Here is a 23110-nt window from a genome sequence, read left to right on the forward strand (position 1 = left end):
TGCCGAAGTTACGCAGAACCAAAAAACGTAAGGAATAATAGGATTACTAAATTTACGTATATCAATACTGGAAATGTTTATTAAAGCATTCACACTAATTAAGATTAATATATTTACGGGTATCCATACTGGGAATGCTTATTAAAGCATTCCCACTAAGTATCACACAGGCATGATTTACAAGCAGTAGTGGTAATAGTAATAGATAGCATAAAAACACTTGGGGAATACTTTACAGCATCAGTAGTGGTCATAGTAGTCAATAGTGTACCAAAAAATTGGGACACAGGTGTCTTGACTGAGCTGTAATAGTAGTAGTAGACATTGACAATACAGTGTCAAATCACTCGGGCAAGAGGTGCCATGATGAACAGCAGCAGCAGCATCAGTAGTGGTAATAGTAGTATAGAGTGGCAAATAACTAGTGACATAGGTGTCTTGATTGATCAGTAGTAGTAGTAGTAGACATTGACAATACAGAGTCATATCACTTGGGCAGGAGGTGCCATGATGAACAGCAGTCTTAATAAGAGTATATAGGGTGTGAAATAACTGCTGACATAGGTGTCTTGACTGGGCAGCAGAAGCAGCAGTAGTAGTATTAGCAGTAGTAGTTGATACAGAGTCATATCACATGGGCAGGAGGTGCCATGATGAACAGCAGTAGGAATAGGAGTATATAGAGTGTGAAATAACTGCTGACATAGGTGTATTGACTGGGCGGCAGCAGCAGCAGAAGCAGCAGTAGTAGTATTAACAGTAGTAGTTGACACAGAGTCATATCACTTGGGCAGGAGGTGCCATGATGAACAGCAGTGTTAATAAGAGTATATAGGGTGTGAAATAACTGCTGACATAGGTGTATTGACTGGGCGGCAGCAGCAGCAGAAGCAGCAGTAGTAGTATTAACAGTAGTAGTTGATACAGAGTCATATCACATGGACAGGAGGTGCCATGATGAACAGCAGTAGGAATAGGAGTATATAGAGTGTCAAATAACTGCTGACATAGGTGTATTGACTGGGCGGCAGCAGCAGCAGAAGCAGCAGTAGTAGTATTAACAGTAGTAGTTGATACAGAGTCATATCACATGGGCAGGAGGTGCCATGATGAACAGCAGTAGGAATAGGAGTATATAGAGTGTGAAATAACTGCTGACATAGGTGTATTGACTGGGCGGCAGCAGCAGCAGAAGCAGCAGTAGTAGTATTAACAGTAGTAGTTGACACAGAGTCATATCACTTGGGCAGGAGGTGCCATGATGAACAGCAGTGTTAATAAGAGTATATAGGGTGTGAAATAACTGCTGACATAGGTGTCTTGACTGGGCAGCAGAAACAGCAGTAGTAGTATTACCAGTAGTAGTTGATACAGAGTCATATCACATGGGCAGGAGGTGCCATGATGAACAGCAGTAGGAATAGGAGTATATAGAGTGTGAAATAACTGCTGACATAGGTGTATTGACTGGGCGGCAGCAGCAGCAGAAGCAGCAGTAGTAGTATTAACAGTAGTAGTTGATACAGAGTCATATCACATGGGCAGGAGGTGCCATGATGAACAGCAGTAGGAATAGGAGTATATAGAGTGTGAAATAACTGCTGACATAGGTGTATTGACTGGGCGGCAGCAGCAGCAGAAGCAGCAGTAGTAGTATTAACAGTAGTAGTTGACACAGAGTCATATCACTTGGGCAGGAGGTGCCATGATGAACAGCAGTGTTAATAAGAGTATATAGGGTGTGAAATAACTGCTGACATAGGTGTCTTGACTGGGCAGCAGAAACAGCAGTAGTAGTATTACCAGTAGTAGTTGATACAGAGTCATATCACATGGGCAGGAGGTGCCATGATGAACAGCAGTAGGAATAGGAGTATATAGAGTGTGAAATAACTGCTGACATAGGTGTATTGACTGGGCGGCAGCAGCAGCAGAAGCAGCAGTAGTAGTATTAACAGTAGTAGTTGATACAGAGTCATATCACATGGGCAGGAGGTGCCATGATGAACAGCAGTAGGAATAGGAGTATATAGAGTGTGAAATAACTGCTGACATAGGTGTATTGACTGGGCGGCAGCAGCAGCAGAAGCAGCAGTAGTAGTATTAACAGTAGTAGTTGATACAGAGTCATATCACATGGGCAGGAGGTGCCATGATGAACAGCAGTAGGAATAGGAGTATATAGAGTGTCAAATAACTGCTGACATAGGTGTCTTGACTGGGCAGCAGCAGCAGAAGCAGCAGTAGTAGTATTAGCAGTAGTAGTTGATACAGAGTCATATCACTTGGGCAGGAGGTGCCATGATGAACAGCAGTGTTAATAAGAGTATATAGGGTGTGAAATAACTGCTGACATAGGTGTCTTGACTGATCCAGAGGAGTCATGGGAGGAAAATCATGTGGTCAGATGAGACCATAATATAACTTTTTGATCATAATTTCACTAACCGTGTTCGGAGGAAGAATAATGATGAGTACCATGCCAAGAACGCCATCCCTAATGTGAAGCATGGGGGTGGTAGCATCATGCTTTGGTGGTGTTTTTCTGCACATGGGACAGGGTGACTGCACTGTATTAAGGAGAGGATGACCGTGGCCATGTATTGCGAGATTTTGGGCAACAACCTCCTTCCCTGAGTTAGAGCTTTGAAGATGGGTCGAGGCTGGGTCTTCCAACATGACAATGACCCAAAGCACACAGCCAGGATAACCAAGGATTGGCTCTGTAAGGAGCATATCAAGGTTCTGGCGTGGCCTAGCCAGTCTCCAGACCTAAACCCAATAGAGAATCTTTGGAGGGAGCTCAAACTCCGTGTTTCTCAGCGAGAGCCCAGAAACCTGACTGATGTAGAGAAGATCTGTGTGGAGGAGTGGGCCAAAATCCCTCCTCCAGTGTGTGCAAAGCTGGTGTAAAACTACAAGAAAGGTTTGACCGCTGTAATTGCAAAGAAAGCCTACTGTACCAAATATTAACATTGATTTTCTCAGATGTTAAAATAGTTATATTCAGCACTGTAAATACATCAGGTCCGGGGCTCCATCAGGGAATGCATGACAAGGGACCCTTCAGCGCCCTGAACCGACGACGGGTGCCAGAAAGTCACCGCCGATCCAGGACTCATTCATCTTTATGAATGTGAGTCTGTCCACGGAGTCTGTGGACAGACGGGTCCTCTTGTCCGTGACCACCCCACCTGCCGCGCTGAATGTCCGCTCAGATAGTACGCTGGAGGGGGGGCAAGACAATAACTCCAGCGCATACTGAGCGAGCTCGCGGCAGGTGTCCAATCTGGCAACCCAGTACTCCATGGGGTCGTCGGTGCTCATACTGTCAGAAGCACCGACGGACGCCATGTAGTCTGCCACCATGTGGGCCAGCCGCTGGTGGTGACTGCTGCTGCTGCTGGTGCTGGTACTGGGTCGCTCGGTTTGGAAGAACATCCTCATCTCATCCATTAGGTCCCCTGCTCGGCTGCTGCTGGGTGCAGCCACCTGCTGGGTGAGATGAGGGGGGACAACTGGAGGCCGGGGAGTTGCCTGCTCCAACCGGCTGACAATGCCTGCCTGCAGTTCCTCCATCCGGTGCTGCCTCCGGCTGGCTGGGATGAACTGCTCCAGTTTCCCCTTGCACCTGGGATCCAAAAGGGTGGCCATCCAGAATTCATCCCTCGCCTTGATGGTCTTAACCCGGGGGTCCCTCCTGAGGCATCTCAGCATGTGGGCAGCCATGGGGAAGAGCACAGCCCGCTGTGACTCCTCACTGCTGGCCAGGTGAATGAGGTCCGACTCTTCATCCCTGAGGCGCTGCTGGTCACGCTCAGAGATGCCCAACCCCCGGACTATCGGTGCCCCCAACACCGGCTCTCCCTCCTGACCAGGCCCTGACTCCGGGACGACACCAGCAACCACCTCCTCCTCATCATCATCATCCTCCTCCTCCTCCTCGTCCTGGCCCTGGTCTCGGTGGAGCATTGCTGACTCCTCCTGCTCCACCAAGGCACTCTCCCCAGCTTCGAGCAGGCGATCTAGTGTCCTCTCCAGCATGAACACTATTGGCAGCACGCTATTGAGGCCGATGTGCTCACTGCTGACCATCTTGGTCGCCTGCTCGAAGGAGGACAACACTTGGCAGACCTGCTTTATCTGCCCCCACTCCGCACAGGCGATGAAAGGGAGTTGTGGTGAAGCCCTCTCAGTGCCTAGTTCCATCAGGTACTCCCTCACCGCCCTTTGCTGCTCCCACAACCTCTTCAGCATGTGGAGGGTGGAGTTCCACCGCGTCACACTGTCCACAATCAGCCTGTGAAGGGGCAGACTGTACTTCTGCTGCAACTTGGACAGGGACGCGGTAGCGGTTGGGGAGCGCCTGAAGTGGCTGGCAATCCTACGCGCCTTTGCCACAATGTCACGCAACCCTGGATAAGTGCGCAGGAACTTCTGCACCACCAGGTTGAGGACATGTGCCAGACAGGGCACGTGGGTCAGACTGCCAGCACTAAGGGCGGCGAGTAGGTTGCTGCCGTTATCGCAGACAACCATACCTGCCTGGAGCCTTCGGGGTGTCAGCCACTTCTGGACCTGAGCCTGAAGTGCTTTCAGCACTTCTTCTCCAGTGTGTCTCCGGTCCCCTAAACTAACAAGCTGGAGCACGGCCTGACAGCGCACGTGCCCCACACTTGAGTAGCTACGGGGGCGCTTGCTGGGAGGCTCAGCAGCTGCGGAGACAGTGGCTTGAGGGAGACCAGCAGTTCTCCCCTGGACACCCCGGGGCGGCACCACAAGATCGGTTGCCGCCGATCCCTCACCGACGCCTCGGAGGGAAACCCAATGGGCCGTGAAGCTGATGTAGCGCCCCTGCCCATGCCTGCTGGTCCAGCCATCCATTGTCAGATGAACCCTGTCGCTGACAGCGTGATCCAGCGACAGGGTTACATTCTGCACAATCTGCTGGTGTAGGGCAGGGACACCAGTCCTGGCAAAGAAATGGCAGCCGGGGACACGCCATTGGGGTTGGGCCTGCTCCAACATCTGCCTGAAGGGGTTGCTGTCAACTATGTTGAAGGGCAGCAGATGTTGGGCAATAACCCTTGCCAGGAGCCCATTGAGGGAACGCACACGTCGGTCTCCAGGGGGGAAGGGAGTGGCGCGGTCAAAGGCGTCTGAAATCGACGCCTGGCGCCGGACGGCAGTGCGGGACACAGACGTGGAGGGTGCTGTGGAAGTAGAGGTCTGGCTGCCGGTACCAGTACCTCTACTCGAGGGAGCGGGGGGGCATGACCTGCTGGAAAGAGATGAAGATGTGGCAGGGGCTGCTGTACCCTGCTCACTTGTGGTGGTGGCGCTGCTACCACCACCACGCTTCATCTCGTCAAACACCGCCCAGTGGTTTATCCTCAGGTGCTGGTTCAGGGCTGTGGTACCCACCCGAGCCAAACACTTCCCTCTCTTCACCCTCACTTTACAAATCCGGCAGATGGCCACGGTAGGGTTGTCTGCCACCAGGGTAAAGTAATTCCAGACAGGTGACTTCAGCACCGCCCTCCTGTCAGATGGGGTGACGCTTACTTGCACCTGCTGGGACTCGGTGCGCACAGGTGGAGCTGCCTGCTGCTGCTGCTGCTGCTGCTGCTCCTCCTCCTGACACCTCCTGCTGCCATCACCAGTGGAGACCCTGACGATGGTCTCCCTGGTGGTGACCTGGCGCACCGTTTCACCAGGGTGCCTACCTTCCCCGTCGTCACTGACGTAGTGAGCCGACGCGTCAGATGGCAACCATGATGGGTCACCCTCTTCGCCCCCAGAGATGTCAGACCAAGGGCTGAAATGTGTTGGTCTGAGGTAACCAACTGACATGGAGCCTCTAGCCTGGCTCCGCTGTCCCCTCACCCACGCCTGGGTCTGACTAGGTGCTGCTGTTTCCTGCACCAAAACAGCAGCACCAGTTTGAAGGGATGTCTCTGGGATACTGCCAGCAGGTATCCCATCCTCCTCATCCATCCCTTCAAAAAGGTCCTGACCATCAGGACAGAGCTGAAGGTCTGCCTGATGCATGGCCTCCCCCAAGATATCCCTATCACTGTCGCTGTCGAACAGTAAGATGCTGGACTCTTGGGGGCTGGGGGGGAGTACTACAGGCACCGGTGTAATGGTGGTACTACTGTGAGTCGGGACCGACGACTCAGTGGCACTGCTGTGCCCCATGTAGTCCACCACTACTTCAGCCTGAGATGGCAATATCGGGCGGCTGCCCGATGGGAAGAACTCCCGGATCAGGCGTACTTCCCTTGCACCCGATCCTCTACCACTAGTAGGGGCACGAGAGGTACCCCGTGCTGGCAGCGATCCAGCACTGGGAGTAACTCCCCTACCCCTGCTGCCACGGCCACGGATGCCGCTCATTATTGCTGATATGTGTGTGGGGGGGGTAAACTTTATTGGGGGGGGGGGGAAATGTGAACAAAATGTGTTTTTGTGTTTTTTTTACAAGACAGGCACGCAGACAAAGACGTACACAGACAGCTACTAAACTATAAGAAAAGTAGTACACCAAAGACAAGGACTACAAAATTAAAGAAAAAAAAAAAAAGCACTAAACAAACACTAACTTTTTTTTTTTTTTTTTTAACCACTTCCAGACCTGCGCACGACGATGTACGTCCTATTTTTAAAGACGGATATCTCGGTAACGGCAGCAGCTGCTGTCACAACCGAGGTATCCATCTTTAGTGTGCGCGGTCTGGAATCCGATAATGGCAGTCTCCGCGGCGGATTTACCGCGAGATCGCCGTTATCGGTGGCGGGAGAGGGGCCCCCCCCCTCCCGCCGCTCTCCCGTGCCCTCCGCCGCTTACCGGAGCCGTCGGTAGCGGCGGAGGCGATCGGATGCTGTCGGCTGGTGAGCGGGGACGGGACTGAAGGAAAAATCTCCTTCGCCCGTCCCCATAGCTCGGCTGGGCGGAAGTGACGTCAAAACGTCAGTCCCGCCCAGCCTCTTAAAGAGACAAATTTTTTTTTTGGTCATTTGAAAAAATGACATTTTTTATTTTTTTTCTATTTTTTGCATTTATTTATTTATTTATTTATTTATTAAAATTCTTAAAAGTACAAAAAAGTACAAAACGCAGTCAGTTACCCGTAGGCCTCGATGCGCCGAGAACAACAATACAGCAACAACCAAAAAAACACACACAGGCAGCGGAACAGATCAAATTTAAAATAGTAGCAGATCAAAGAACTATAAAAACCTATGTAATTCCATAGGCTAGACTGAAAAGCTCAGTTTTTAAAAGCTTCCTGAACTTAAAAAGATCATTCTCAAGCCTTAATTTTAGAGGCAGGGAGTTCCAAAACTGTGCTCCCTGGACCGCACTCGTCCTCCCTCCGCATTTTTTCTTACGAAATTTAGGAATCACCAAAGTTTCCAAATTAGCCGACCTTAAGGTACGGTTGGGCACATACTTGGTGAATTTTTGCTGCAGGTACACTGGCCCCTTGCCATGGGTAGCCCTGTGCACCATGCATCCAGTCTTAAACAGAACCCGTTCCTTCACGGGTAGCCAATGCAGGGCTCTCAGCGATGGCGTGATGTGGTCACGACGACCAACACCCGTGAGTAGCCTCGCAGCGGCATTCTGAATAAGCTGTAATTTGTGCATGATGTTATTAGGTAAACCCAGGTACAAAGCATTACAATAATCTAATCGACTTCCAATAATGGCATTGACCATGGAGATCTTATGCGATTCTTCAATGAAGCGAAAAGTCGACCTCAGGAGTTTCAAGTGGAAGTGACAAGAACTCACCACCTGGTTTACCTGTGGTCGTAGCGTCAATCTCTCGTCCAAGATGATTCCCAAATCCCTGACCTGGGTGACTGGCACTGGGACCGATGAAAACGAGTCCGGCCAGGTAGGGAAACCGCCCGACCATGGCTGATTGCATAAAACCATGCACTCAGTCTTGGAGCCATTGAGCATAAGATAATTGGCCCCCATCCAGGCTTGAATTTCCTCCAGGCAGGTGGCCAGAGTTATCTGTGCCCCCCCATCCCTGGGCAGAGGAATGTAGAACTGGGTGTCGTCAGCGTAGACATGAAAAGATAGGTTGTGGCGGCGGATGATATATAGCAGAGGCCTCAGATAGATGTTGAACAGGAGCGGCGAAATAAGCCCAAATATGAGATCTGAGGTCTTTTTGACCCCAGATCTCATATTTAAGAGGACCTGTCATGCTTTTTTCTATTACAAGGGATGTTTACATTCCTTGTAATAGGAATAAAAGTGATAATTTTTTTTTTTTTTTTTTTTTCAGTGTTAAAAATTCTAAAATAAATAAAAATAAATGCGAAAAGCAAAAAAAAATTTTTTTAAAGCGCCCCGTCCCGACGAGCTCGCGCGTAGAAGCGAACGCCATGCCACGAGCGGGCGCAATTTTTAAGCGTGACATGTTGGGCATCATTTTACTCGGCGTAACATTATCTTTCAAAATATATAAAACAATTGGGCCAAATTTATTGTTGTCTTATTTTTTAATTCAAAAAAGAGATTTTTTTCCAAAAAAAGTGCGCTTGTAAGACCGCTGCGCAAATACGGTGTGACAAAAAGTATTGGAATGACCACTATTTTATTCTCTAGGGTGTTAGAAAAAAAAATATATAATGTTTGGGGGTTTTAAGTAATTTTCTAGCAGAAAAAAATGTTTTAGTCTTGCAAACACCGAATCTGAAAAACACCTAAGGTCTGGAAGTGGTTAAACACAAAACACAGACACTAAACACACACTAAGCTAAGCTAGATGAAATAAATGTACACTAACAGTGTGTACACTTACTACACAAAATTTAACTAAACTGAACACAAAACTTAGCTTTTAGAAAAGCTCTTTAGGAAAAACTAAGCAAAATGTGCACTAAAATGCCTAGCAAATATCACTGAACAGCGAACCTGCAAGATCTAACAGTAACACAAGATGAACAAAACTTAGCTTTTAGAAAAGCTCTTTTAGAAAGCTCAGCAAAATGTGCACTGAAATCTCTAGCAAATATCACTGAACAGCGAAGATGCAGGATCAAACAGTAACACAAATGAACAAAACAGCACAAAACGTAGCTTTGAAAAAAGCTCTTGGGTCTATTGCTTTGAAAAAAGCAGTTGATATACTGGAAAAGATGCACTGGAATCACTAAATAGCAATGCAGCACTATGCTGGTGATGATATAAATCAATCAGGAACAAAGACACAGGAACACAGAAACAGCCTCCACACTCTCTAGCCAGCTTCTGAATCTGCAATGAAATGGTGCTGGGAGTGAGCTTATATAATGTCCATGCAGGCAGGTTCCTATTGGTTGCTAACCTCTGACGAGTGTGGAAGGAGAACTCTGATTGGCTCTGATGCAAAAGGGCGGAGAAAATAATCACGCAATATTCCTATTGCCGAATATTCGCATTGCGAATATTCGGCAATATAAAATGATCGCTTCAGCTACTCGGCCCAAGGTCTCTAATCATACCAGCAATGCTTTTAGACGTCTATGGAGATCACTAGGATGTGATCTGTTTTAAAAATGAAACTGTAAAAATCGCTCTGATGCGGAAGATAGGGGGCGAGGAAAATAATCGCGCGATATTGCGTTTGCCGAATAATCGCATTGCGATTTTTCGGGAAAATTCAATGAACGCTTCAGCTACTCGGCCCAGGGTCTCTAATGATACCAGCAATGCTTTTAGACGTCGATGGAGATATCTAGGATGTGATCTGTTTTAAAAAAAAAATTGTAAAAAATCGAATATTCGGAATTGCGAATATTCACCGCGAAATTCGAAATATAGCGCGATTTCTCGAATATGCTATATTCGAGTCGAATATTCGCAATGCGAATATTCGTGAGCAACACTACTCTGCACTACCTCCTGGCGTGGTGGCCATCTGTAAGCCAGAGGGGCCCCATACTCTTCTATTGCCCGGGGGCCCCATGAGTTGTCAGTCCGCCCCTGCCCCCCAGCACTCTGACCCTCTCTACTCCCCAGATATCTCCCCAGCACTCTGACCCCTCTACATCCCAGATATCCCCCAGCACTCTGACCCCTCTACACCCTAGATATCTATGCTTTGGGGAGAGTGCAGGGGCCCCCCATGCAGCTCGGGCTCCTGGGCAGTGCCCAGGTGTACCCTCTCATTAAGACAGCCCTGGCAGGCACTCTATCATAGCTCTGGCTGGCTCTGTCACAGTGTGTCACATAACATGGCTGCTAGTTGCTAGTTTTGTTGACTTGGTCATAAGTATCAGCACCCAGCAGCCATGTTATGTGACACACTATGACAGAGCCATGATAGAGAGCCTGCAGCCTGTGAGTTATCATAATTCTCATAATGCTGATGATGTTAACCGGTTGCTGATCGCCTGATAGAAGATTTACTGCTACAGGGCAGTCACGCTGCGCAGGCTCACATATATGTGTGATCCTGCATTCCTGGGTGTGACAGCCAATCAGCAGCTCTGGCGGACTTGATGTCCACCGGTACCCTCTGATCGTAATGTACATCTTAATGCGATCTGCTATGTAAACAAAGCAGATCGCCATTCTGTCAGTATGAAAGACATTGCTCCTGTATCCTACAAATCAGGTACAGGGATCTATGCCTTCCCTTAGTAAAAGCACCTCCCACATAGTAAGAAAACACTCATTAGGCACACATTTAACCCTTTGATTGCCCTAGATGTTATCCTCTTCCCAGCCAGTGTTAGTACAGTGATGGTGCATATTTTTAGCACTGACCACTGTATTAATGTCACTGGTTCCCACAAAGTGTCAGTTAGTGTCCAATTTGTCAGCTGCAATATTGCAGTCCAGATATGAGTCGCTAATTGCCGCCATTACTAGTTAAAAAAAAATGACCACGGATTTAATTTGAAAATTATGGTCACATTACCCTAAGGTAGCCATCTTTCTTTTGCACCTGCCCTCTCTGTTAAAAGAGTGAAGGAACTTGAAATTGCTTTCATGGGGATTTTCTGTGGTTTTGATATTGGTCACCCCTTCTCCTGTAACAGCTTTTGGTGCTATTGTAAACACATAGGCCCGGATTCACATACAGTGGCGCACATTTATGCCGCCGTAGCGTATCTCCTTTACGCTACGCCGACACAGCGCAGAGAGGCAAGCACTGTATTCACAAAGCCAGTGCTGCCAAATCTGCGCTGGGTTCCCTAGGTGTAAGCCGGCATAGGTGGAAGTGGGCGTGAGCCATGCAAATGAGGCGTGACCCCATGCAAATGATGGGCTGAGTCTCAGACAGATACGTATAATGAACGGCGCATGCGCCATCCCGTGGACGCATCCCAGTGCGCATGCTCAGAATCACGTCGGAACTACTCCCTAAGATACGCCGGATCACTGCCTACGGCATGAACGTAACCTACGCCCAGCCATATTCACGTCCTACGTAAAATACGTCGACTTGTGTTCCCTGGTGCAGCCCTTTGCATGGATGCTGCTGAATTACACCTCCTTTATGGGGCATAACTTTACGCGCACTGCGTCGGACGGACGGACGTTTGTGAATTGGCGTATCTCCCTCATTTGCATATGTGAATAGAAAATCAATGGGCGCGCCACATACATCCAGCGTAAATATGGGCACACTATACGTCAGCGTAGGCAAGTTACGTCAGTCGGATGAAGCCTATTTTCAGGCGTATCTTAGTTTCTGAGTCCGGCGCATAGATACGACGGCGCATATTTGCACTTACGCGGCGTATCTGGAGATACGTCGGCGTAAGTGCTTTGTGAATCCGGGCCCTTGATGGGGACAAGCAAATGTTGCACATACAAAACTATAGGTGCAGCCAGCAGGCCTCCAGCCTAAATTCTCACTGGTGTGAGCCCCACTCCCTAATGAGTAATGAAGAATTGTCTCTACTGTGGCAAACCCACTCACATTGTTCACCCCATGGCCCCTCTCCTTCTCACCTTGCCAGGTGCTTCTTCTCCAATAGGCCACTGATGGCAATAATAGAGATGAGTCCTGGATGCTTTTCAACAGTTTACTTGGTTGCAATGGCAGTCATATTATAGTCATTCTTTTTGGGAGTGGCTGTCCACTTAGGCCTGGTTCACACCTATGCATTTTTTAGCGCATTTTCAGTTTTGCAAAAACACACTGCAGTCCATTTAACATGGTTTCCTATGGATGTAGTTCATCCATAGGATGTAGTTCACATCTGTGCATTTTATGGAAAGGGCCAGGGATTTTTTTTCTGTTTTTTAGGTCCATAGACTTCAATGGATGAAAAGCATGTATTGAAAAATGCTAAATGCACCTGGAATATGCAACCCGCAACCTGCCTATGCATGAATCAGGCCTGAGGCTCCATTCACACAAATGCGTTTTTTGGTGCATTTTGCAGAAAAACAGGGACATTTTTTAACATGGTTTTCTATGGAACATGTTCACATCAATGCTTTTTTGTGCCGCGATTTTGCGTTATGCATTTTTTTTTAACCTGTAAATTTTTTTTTAAAATGTAAAAAAAAAAATTACTGGCTTAAAAAAAAAAAAAAAAATGCAAAACGTAAATCACGGTAAAATCGTCAAAAAACGCAGCAAGCACGCAAAAAGCATTGCAAAAACGCTCAAAAGCAACATGCATAGGTGTGAATCGAGCCTAAGAAAGGATTTCCTTTTTTTTTCTCCTAGGCCTTATGCTCACCCTATTTAGTTAAAAGGATTTCCTGGAATTCCCCTATCAGGGAAAGCTGCCTACCTGGAGTCCTACATTACTGCTTTCCAGGTTTCTTGATGTCCCACAAGCCTGTTCCATTTTTGTCCTTGCTAGAACCCACGCTTACTTTACACCTTGCACTCTCATTTTATAACCTGGGGAATGGTGACATCTAGTGGTAAGGCAGGGAATTACTAAGGAATTAACCCAAAGTGAGGATTATACAGCTCGCTGACTCACCTGTTAGGTGTGGTCTATGCCAATGAGAAACTGAGCAAAAGAAAAAAGAGAAAATCAGCTGGATATACCAGACTGTTTTCTGTACCATTTTAATTACATTTTCATTCAAATTTGATTTCATTACGCTGTATGGTCATATTTTTGCCTATTTTTTGCAGTCTGGTTGCTTCTCTCTTTCTTCTTTCGCTCAGTCTGAGGAGGAATGCCTGTAATGCATTTCGCACAGTGCTCTGGGTGGTCTGAGAAGGCTTATAATACACACAGTGCTCTGGGTGGTCTGAGGAGGCTTATAATACACACAGTGCTCTAGACAGTGGTCTGAGGAGGCCTGTAAATGCTGCACAGTGCTCTGAACATTGGTCTGAGGAGGCCTATAATGCTGCACAGTGCTCTTGACAGTCGTCTGATGAGGCCTGTACTGCACACAGTGCTCTGGACATGGACAGTCTGAGGAGGAGGCCTGTAATGCTGCACAGTGTTCTGGACATGGACAGTCTGAGGAGGAGGCCTGTAATGCTGCACAGTGTTCTGGACATGGACAGTCTGAGGAGGATGCCTGTAATGCATTGCACACAGTGCTCTATAAGGTCTGAGGAGGCTTGTAATACACACAGTGCTCTGGACAGTGGTCTGATGAGGCCTGTAATACTGCACAGAGCTCTAGACAGTGGTCTAAGGGGAGGCCTGTAATGAACACACTCACAGTGCTCTGCCCTAGACAGTCGTTAGTCGGGACTCTCTTTGGGAGGTTTGTAATGCACAGTGCTGCTCGGGACGGTCGTCTGAGGAGGCCTGTAATGCTGCACAGTGCTCTGGACAGTGGTCTGAGGAGGCCTGTAATGCTGCACAGTGCTCTGGACAGTGGTCTGATGAGGCCTGTATTGCACACAGTGCTCTGGACATGAACAGTCTGAGGAATAGGCCTATAATGCATTGCACACAGTGCTCTGAACGGTCTGAGGAGGCTTTTATTACACACATTGCTCTGGACAGTGGTCTGAGAAGGCCTGTAATGCTGCACAGTGCTCTAGACCGTGGTCTAAGGGGAGGCCTGTAATGTACACACTCACAGTGCTCTGCCCTAGACAGTCGTTAGTCGGTACTCTCTTTGGGAGATTTGTAATGCACAGTGCTGCTCGAGACGGTCGTCTGAAGAGGTCTGTAATGCTGCACAGTGCTCTGGACAGTGGTCTGAAGAGGCCTGTAATGCTGCACAGTGACCTAGACAGTGGTCTGAGGAGACCTGTAATGCACACAGTGCTCTGGACATGGACAGTCTGAGGAAGAGGCCTATAATGCATTGCACACAGTTCTCTGAACGGTCTGAGGAGGCTTGTAATACACACAGTGCTCTGGACGGTGGTCTAAGGGGAGGCCTGTAATGTACACACTCACAGTGTTCTGATCTAGACGGTCGTGAGTCGGGACTTTTTGGGAGGCTTGTAATGCACAGTGCTGCTTGGAACGGTCATCTGAGGAGGCCTGTAATGCTGCACAGTGCTAACTTGCTTGCTTGCTGTGAGGGGAAGCACTCACAGGCTCTACACATGTGGAGCTGTATATATAAAGGAAACAATTTAGATAGTGCTTTATCCTTAAAGTTTAAGTTTACCTTTACAGAAAAATCTGTGTGGTGAACTTACACAGGTCTCTCTTCATCCCCAGGTCCCGCAGCAAGCTCTGGTTCTAAGCCCCGGTATATCCACGACAGGAGTCCGGGACTTATAAATCCTCTCTGCATCATTGCGTCTTCTGCATAGCTGACAGGATGGGCTATGCGGCTGCTGATTGTTCGTGCCACCCATGTGATGCGCTGACCAATTAGAATGCTCCAAAACATCCCTCCTGACGAGGGAGGTTATGGAATTCAGCTCAGGGCATTTCTAAGCCCCGCACTTCTGGCGTGGAAATACCGAGGCTTAGAACCGGAGATTGCCACAGTCCAGGTCAGTGGGGCGAGGAGGGGGACCTGTGTAAGTTCACCTTACAGATTTTTATGTAAAGGTGAACTTACCCTTTAAGTTTGCTTTATTCACACACTCACTTAAAAAAATGCTCTGATGTATATAACAGCAGTCACAAAGCTCAAGTACCAGTATTAATTGTATTCTGATGTTGGCGTTCAATAAGCCCTGCCCCTACGCGTTTTGTCATAGCGTCTTGAGAATTCTTGATAGCAGAAAATCAAACACTCCTGCGCACAAATGAGTTACCAGGTAAACTAGAGTTCATAATGGATAGTGCCTCAGGCCTTGATGCCCTCAAGGATAGGGGTTTCCTAATGCCGCATACACACGATCGGAATTTCAGACAAGAAAAGTTTGATGTGAGCATTTGGTCGGAAATTCTGACCGTGTGTAGGCCCCATCTGACTTTTTCTGTCTTCCGACAGCAAAAATTTGAGAGCTGGTTCTCAAATTTTCTGTCGGGAAACGTTCTTGTCGGAAATTCCGATCTTTTGTATGCAATTCCGACGCGCAAAAAAACATGCATGCTCGGAATCAATTCGACGCATGCTTGGAATCATTGAACTTAATTTTTCTTGGCTCGTTGTAGTGTTGTACCTCACCCGCGATCTTGACGGTCGGAATTTTGTGTGACCGTGTGTATGCAACACAAGTTTGAGCCAAAATTCATTTGGAAAAAAAATCCATGATTTTCTTGTCCGAATTTTCAATCGTGTGTACATTACATTACAGTAAAAAAAAAAAGAAAAAAGGGCGCACCAACCCTGTGTCCTTAGACGTATTTTTATTAAAAAGTAAAAAACTACTCATAAACATATGGGAAAAGACTTGCGATACAAGTGTTTTCCAGATAACAGCAATTGGTCTACTGACAACAGACTCCTAGATGGTAACAGGGGAAATTTCAAGGCCCACTGCCCTTGGCTGGGCTCTGAGGAAGAAGGCATCCCATCGAAATGCATCAGCCGGCAGTGGCCCTTAAAATCTCCCCTGTTACCATCTAGAAATCTGTTGTCAGTAGACCAATTGCTGTTATCTGGAGATCACTTGTATCTCTGTAGTCTTTTTCCACATGTTTATAAGTAGTTTTTATTTAAAATATGTCTAAGAAAAATGCACAGGGTTGGTGCTCCCTTTTTTATTTTTTCTCTCTTGAGAATTCTTCATTCAGTCACTTCTCTGCATATAGAGTATATTTTGTAAAGCTAGTATGAAATTACAATTGCCTTATTTCTGTGTGCTTTATGCATATAAACAAGACTGACTAAGAACTTCATCAAAGCTTACTTTGATAAAAAAAAGTCAAGGCACTGCTGAGATTCGAACTCAGGATCTCCTGTTTACTAGACAGGCGCTTTAACCAACTAAGCCACAGCACCTTGTTGGTGCAAGTTTGATGGTGGTAAAATACAGTAAAATTAGCAAATAGGTGTATCTTTTGACCTCCAGTCATGGAATAGGCCAAGAAGATTACTTTGGTGAATTTTTTTTGGGCAGAAATTTGCCACATTTACATAAATTCAGAGGGGAAATGTTTTGATATTTAGAGGAAGTTTGTAAATTAACATTCCCCTGCATGATGCACTATGATGTTAAATTCCATGATTACTATATTCTATTACCTTTATACTGTAGCTCTTAAAAATGGTCTTCATCACCAGCTTCCCTACTGATGCTGTCCCAGAAACAGCTTTTCTTTCAGTATTCTGAGATATTGTCAACAATGCAGTTGAGGACTGTAGATGCAGTGGTCGGCCAAGGAAACCTAATGCAACAGATGAAATATACATCATGCTACATAGTTAGTTAGTTAGTTAGTTAGTCAGGTTGAAAAAAGACACAAGTCCATCCAGTTCAACCACAAAAAATAAACAAACAAAATAAAAAAACACAGTACAATCCCATACACCCAACTCCACACCCACAGTTGATCCAGAGGAAGGCAAAAAACCCCAGCAGAGCATGATCCAATTTGCTACAGCAGGGGAAAAAATTCCTTCCTGATCCCCCGAGAGGCAATCGGATTTACCCTGGATCAACTTTACCTACAAATCTTAGTACTCAGTTATATTCTGTACATTTAGGAAAGAATCCAGGCCTTTCCTAAAGCAATCTACTGAGCTGGCCAGAACCACCTCTGGAGGGAGTCTGTTCCACATTTTCACAGCTCTTACTGTGAAGAAACCTTTCCGTATTTGGAGGTGAAATCTCTTTTCCTCTAGACGTAAAGAGTGCCCCCTTGTCCTCAGTGTTGACTCAACACCAAGTCCACTGTATGGACCTCTTATATATTTGTACATGTTGATCATATCCCCCCTAATTCTCCTCTTCTCAAGAGTGAATAAATTCAGTTCCTCTAATCTTTCCTGGTCGATGTCCTCTCTAGGGACCCCCCATCCCTAGAGAAGGAAAGGTCAAAGACCTCCTTTTTCACCTTATATCTATTCCTGTTTCAAGATGAATGGTACAGAAGTTGAGAAACACTTTTCTAAAGGAATAGTTTCATTAAGCTGTGATGGCCGAGCGGTTAAGGCGTTGGACTTGAAATCCAATGGGGTCTCCCCGCGCAGGTTCAAATCCTGCTCACAGCGCACTCTTTTACCATCCAGATATTTTTGTCTTTTTATTAATTTGTCTTTATTTTATATTGTGTCCTACTGTACATTTACTTAACCACTTCAATACAGGGCATTTTTACCAACTTCCTGCCCAGGCCAATTTTTAGCTTTCAGCGCTGTCACACTTTGAATGACAATTGTGCGGTCATGCAGCGCTGTACACAAATTACATTTCGATCAGATTTTCCTCACAAATAGAGCTTTCTTTTGGTAGTATTTGATCACCTCTGTGTAACGGCAAATCCCGGATGAGCCCCCACGTGTAGCACTACCCCCGAAGGAGCTGCTGGTTTAATTTTGGGCCTGCCGTTACCTTACTGTTCGCCACACTCAATCTAGGGTTCTCTCCTGAAGAGTTTGTTCAAAAGAATGTCCGCACCAAAACTTTGGTTTCCTTTTTCTTCAAGAGTTTTATTTAACAGGTTCTCAACAGAGGGGTAGAGGGATAGTGAAGATTCAGACAGTGGTGTATTTAGGTTTTGTGCTGCCCTAGGCCTGACTAAACTCATGCAACCCATAAAATAAATACCACGATGCCTAAAAGTGTTGGGCATGGGCAAGGAGTACATCTCCCCACATTTGGTGCATATAGGCAGCAGCATACTAGCACCAGTGGCGGTGCGTCCATAAAGGGCGCAGGAGCGCCGCCCCCCACTCTCCTGGCACCACTCTATTACCATAGATAGATTCAAGCATTGCATAAATCTATTTATGGTGGCTGCTGACACCCCCTATTCAGGTATCCGGACCCTTTTTGGGCACCGGGTACCTGAATTACAGCGGCAAGGATTGTTTCTTGGAAGCACCTGACTAGAGCCATAGGCTCTAATAGGTGTCCAAAAATGTGAAAAGCGGGTGCAACGCTGTGCGTTCACTTCTCACTCAGCTGTATGTTGGGAAAGCGAAGGAATTCACTTTCCTTACATTGTACCTGGCAGGGGAGACACCATGATCATGAAGGTGGTTCTCCCAGGGCGAGGCTCGGCCATTGCACTCCGGCCGTGCTGATCGTGGTTGTCTTCCCTGTCGCTTCTCGGCCTTTTGGCTAGGACTAGGTGTGGTATCTGTTCTTATCAGTTGTCAGAGGAGCGCTGAAGCACCTCCTACATGGGGAGGGTGGATGCAATCCAATGACGTCATTGCACCTGGAAGGATGGTTTCAGCAGGGACTACGCTGTGCTGCCCGACAGTTACTGGGGGCCGGCCCATGGTTGAGTCTGAGCCATCTGGAAGGGCGCTCCTGGTGAGGATGGGTGCTGCGCTTGGTCTTGGTCTTTTTGCCGAGTTCTAGTCTGGCCTTCTGGCTGGCTGGTGTAAGTGCTATCTCTGTCAGCGATCCGGTAGGAGGAGCTGGTAATGCCCTGGGATACGACGGGGTAGGACAGCAAATCCGCCGGGTTGGCTGGAAGGGGTGGAGGGCTGCACTGGCCGGTCGGGGGGTCGGATATGGAAGGAAAAGCCTATGGTGCATGTGCCCCTGGAGTGGCAGTCCAGGGGTATCTGAAGATCACTGTGTGTGAGGGACACATTGATTTAAGATACCACGGTCACTGCACCAGATACACGCTTTTTTTTAGCACCTGCCTCCTGGGCCGGGCCTTTTGGCTAGGACCGGAGGAATTTTTTATTCCTGGCCGGAGGGCCTGGTCATTGTTGAACACAATGACCACTTCTTTCACTCTCCTCTTCACTATCCCTTTCCCCCACTTTATTTAATTTAAGCCTATGTTTGTCACATTTTTGTCTTTTTTTGTTGTGCACGTTTTGTGTCACTGTGTGATTAGTAGGGTGCCGGTCCTCGGGCCAGCCCTGAACGTCTTGGGAGTGGGTGGACATGGCCTTCTGGCTTAGTTCGCCTGCTCCCATGGGGTCTCCCTTCGGGGGAGCCCCACCTAGTACTGGGAGGGTTCTGTTTCGGCAGTCCCTCCGAGGAAGTTGGGTCCGTGTCGGCTTCGGTTGCTCGGACCACAGTACCTCAGTCCCCGTCTGGAGCCTAACGCCCCGGGGGATCAGGGTTTGGGTCCCTCTTCACAGGAGGACCACTTGACGTTGCACCCGTCTGCACGTTTTTGTGAACACTCTTCATGTGTGTGCACATTTTTTTTTGAGTTTTTGGGTGTGTTCACACGCCATAGGCTTTTCAAAAATAAAATAAAAATCAGGCATCCAATCATAGCAGAGGACGAGAGGAGGAGCAGGTGGGAGAAGACATCGGGGTCAGGGAAGAAATGGAGGACACTGGACACTGCTCACTGCCTCCCGCCGTTACACGCTGTCCACTGGGGGGCACAGTGGCAGCACTTGGGGCACAGTGGCAACACTTGGGGCACAGTGGCAACACTTGGGGCACAATTGATTTTTCACAATCGTGTCCTATAGACACAGGGTTTGCATGTTTTCTAGAACTTTTTGCCTGTTCAAGGTATTCTGGTGTAAACTGAACCAGAGGATGTTCAACCCATCCCTATTTACAGCTGATGATTGATGATTTCAATTGTCACAAATCGAAGTCATAATTCCATCAAGCTGTGATGGCCGAGTGGTTAAGGCGATGGACTTGAAATCCATTGGGGTCTCCCCGCGCAGGTTCAAATCCTGCTCACAGCGTGTTATTTTTGACATTTAAATACATTTTTGTTTTAACTTGTGTTCTATTTTATGTTTACTTTATATAGCATTCAACCTGACAACTGTAGAATATGTTACTTTAGCGTTAAAAAAGGATATGCATGACAACTTTACTAAACCAATAGATCATGACTTGCCAGGTAGCCCCACCCTGGCTTGAGGGTTGAAGATAGAAAACAACAGGCTGCAGTCAGATGTAATAAAGAATGGAAAAACATCTGAAACGCTACAGGAACCTCTGCTTTCTTTGTTGTGAAAGTTTCTTGTTAACTTTGTGTCTGACTCTCCTCTGAACAAAGGTGAAGGAATACCTCAGTCATTAGTTTGAATCACATTGGAAGATCCAGAGAGTAAAATTTGAATGACAACAGCATAGCTCCCAACTGTCCCTGATTTCAAAGGACTGTCCCTGATTTAGAGCAATGTCCCTTTGTCCCTCATTTTGGTCTGATCTATATAGATGTATTTAAAATGCACTTTTTCTTTATCAAAATGTGTTTTCCAGAACTAAACTTTTCATCTTATTTCTCAATTGCTGCATTTATAAATTCCAAAAGCCAATATAAAGAAATAGCAGAGGTAAAAAAAGCACTTGTGCTGTTAACCAATCTTTTTTTGAACAATTCTCCTTTAAGGGGGCGTGGCACGGGGTGTGTCCTATGCCTGCATACTTTTGCTGATAGGTGTCCCTCATTCCCATCTCAAAAAGTTGGAAGGTGTGCAACAGTATCCTTGCCCATGCCCAACACCAAATAAACCCTTTCCTCTGAGCTGGAAGACCATCAAAATATGTCCTGGCATATATGCAGGGCCGGAATCCAGACAAGGCCAACAAGGCCAGGCCTCGGGGCGGCACTGCGGCTGAGAGGAGAGGACACTTTTACTTTCATATCGGGAGTTCCGCCCTGTCATGCGGATGGTGAGAGGAGAAAAAACAGAGGGAAGAGGAGGTGAGATAGTTCTTGGCAGCAGCAACCCCCCTCCCGGTTCTCAATGTCATTTTGTCATTTTTGGCAGCAGCACCCCCCAATGCTCAATGTCATTTTTGGCAGCAACACCCCCCCTGCTTCTCAGTGTCCTGCCGAAAAATTCCCCAGGCGGATAATGTCCCCCTTGTACTGCGGGGGCGGCATTGAAGGACCTGGCCTTGGGGCGGCAAAGGGAGTAAAACCGGGCCTGCATATAGGCAGCATCATCTCAGCACCCCCAAGATTTGATAAATGCCAGTCTATCACAGGGTTCAAACTGCACCCCAATATCCATCAATAACAAACCACGTGTAGCGCTCACCTCCGAAGGAGCCGCTGGTTATTGAATGGGATGGCGGATTTACCTCATGGCTCTTTCCGAGTGTCTAGGGATGAATGATACATACAGCAGCAGTAAAGGAATGTCCACGAAGAAATGTCTTTTTATGTGCTCTTTATTACCCAGCCGGGTAAAAACAGTTAACAGGTGATGAAAGGGATATAGGTGAAAAAGGAGAACAGTAGATTCAGGCGTAGTACTCGGAAAAGTCCTGTTCCAATGCGTAGCAACTTTTCTCACACCACTCCTGCCTGAGTGGGCTTAGCATGTCCAGATAGGCCTCTCTCACTGACCTAGCAGCCGGAACACCGCTAGAATCTCTTTAGAACAAAGTCTCTGCCACAGACCCTTTTTGAATGAATGTCGGGTAGGAACCTCTGCCACAGGCCCTTTTGAATGAAGATACGGAGATAACCCTCCTAGGTAAAGTTACGCCTGGATCCTCTCCTTTTAACGTCGCCACAGGTACCGACTGAAAGAGGAGTCAATCTTTCAGTGTCCGGTCACCTCGATCCCCGGTGGTTCATCAGAATCCTATTGGATCTCCAGCCTCTCATTGGCGCTCCTCAGATGGACTCCCCACCGAACAGCTAAACTCGCTTGGGATCTTTAAAGTGGGTACCCAGTAGACCACTGGGTCCCCATCCTGTTTAAATGCTCCAGACCAAAATAGGCCCGGAACCAGGAACCCTGCATAGAACGCACACTCCGGCCAGGTAGGCCATAACGCCGGAGCGCTGTGATGTGGCCACCCTAAAGGTGGGTGCCACACCAGAAGAAGGACCACCCAAAATGGTGTCTGCCTCATAAGTACCCTCTCCCAGCATGCCCAGCGAGGCCCAAGCCTCCTGAATGGCTGCTGGAACAAGGCACTCAAACCTTGACTCCACTGCTGCCACATACCGCACCGGGGTGGAAAAACACCCCAGCACAACAGAATAAGCCCACAGCACAGCCAAGCCAAAACAGAGACCCAAATTTGAACCAATTAGCAATGGTCAGAGTCACTTAACTCTCTGACCCCCTCTAAATTTTAATAACACCGGTTCTGAAAAGTAACCAGGCGCTACACACGTATACAGGTAGCCACCTAGGAAGCCATCTTTCCCTCCCTCTCTCTGTTAAAAGAGTGAAGGAACTTCATATTGCTTTCAGAGTTTTTTGATTTTGGTCACCCCTTCTGCTTTTGGTGCTATTGTAAGCATATAGAGGGGGACAAGCAAACATTGCACATACAGTCCAACTATGGATGCAGCCAGCAGACCTCTGACTTAAACTTTACTGGTGTGAGCAGGGGTCAAGTCCTGGGGAAAAAAGTGTGGGAACTCCCACCAAAGATCCACTCCCCCACCAAAAAAAAAAAAATGATACGCTCATATGCATAATTACTAAACCGCATGTTTTTTTTCCTTTTTTCGATTCACTGTACCTTAGTAATCCTTTATGTTACTGGCCGCTTCCTGTATATGGATTCATCGGGTAGTGTGCGGGTATTCCGTCACTTCCTCGATGCCGCAATGTCTCCTGGGAGCTTTTGTCATTGTTCCCAGGAGACATTGCAAATCACGGGATTTAGAAAGAACTTTAAGTAAGTTCTTTCTAAATCCCGCCATTACTCGCGGCAGA

General features: G+C 47.3%; 3 non-coding genes and 1 pseudogene across 3 annotated transcripts; 3 read left to right on the top strand and 1 right to left on the bottom strand.

The window, feature by feature from the left end:
- Positions 1-16235: 16235 nt before the first annotated feature.
- TRNAT-AGU lies at positions 16236-16309 on the bottom strand. Its single transcript has one exon. It is a non-coding gene; the product is annotated as a tRNA-Thr (tRNA).
- A 1130-nt stretch (positions 16310-17439) lies between these two features.
- Positions 17440-17521, top strand: TRNAS-UGA. The gene has a single exon. It is a non-coding gene; the product is annotated as a tRNA-Ser (tRNA).
- A 949-nt stretch (positions 17522-18470) lies between these two features.
- On the top strand, positions 18471-18643 carry LOC120933902 (annotated as a pseudogene).
- A 1430-nt stretch (positions 18644-20073) lies between these two features.
- Positions 20074-20155, top strand: TRNAS-UGA. Its single transcript has one exon. It is a non-coding gene; the product is annotated as a tRNA-Ser (tRNA).
- Positions 20156-23110: the final 2955 nt, after the last annotated feature.

The sequence above is a fragment of the Rana temporaria genome, chromosome 3, assembly GCF_905171775.1.
Source record: "Rana temporaria chromosome 3, aRanTem1.1, whole genome shotgun sequence".
In the NCBI taxonomy this organism is placed as follows: Eukaryota; Metazoa; Chordata; class Amphibia; order Anura; family Ranidae; genus Rana; species Rana temporaria.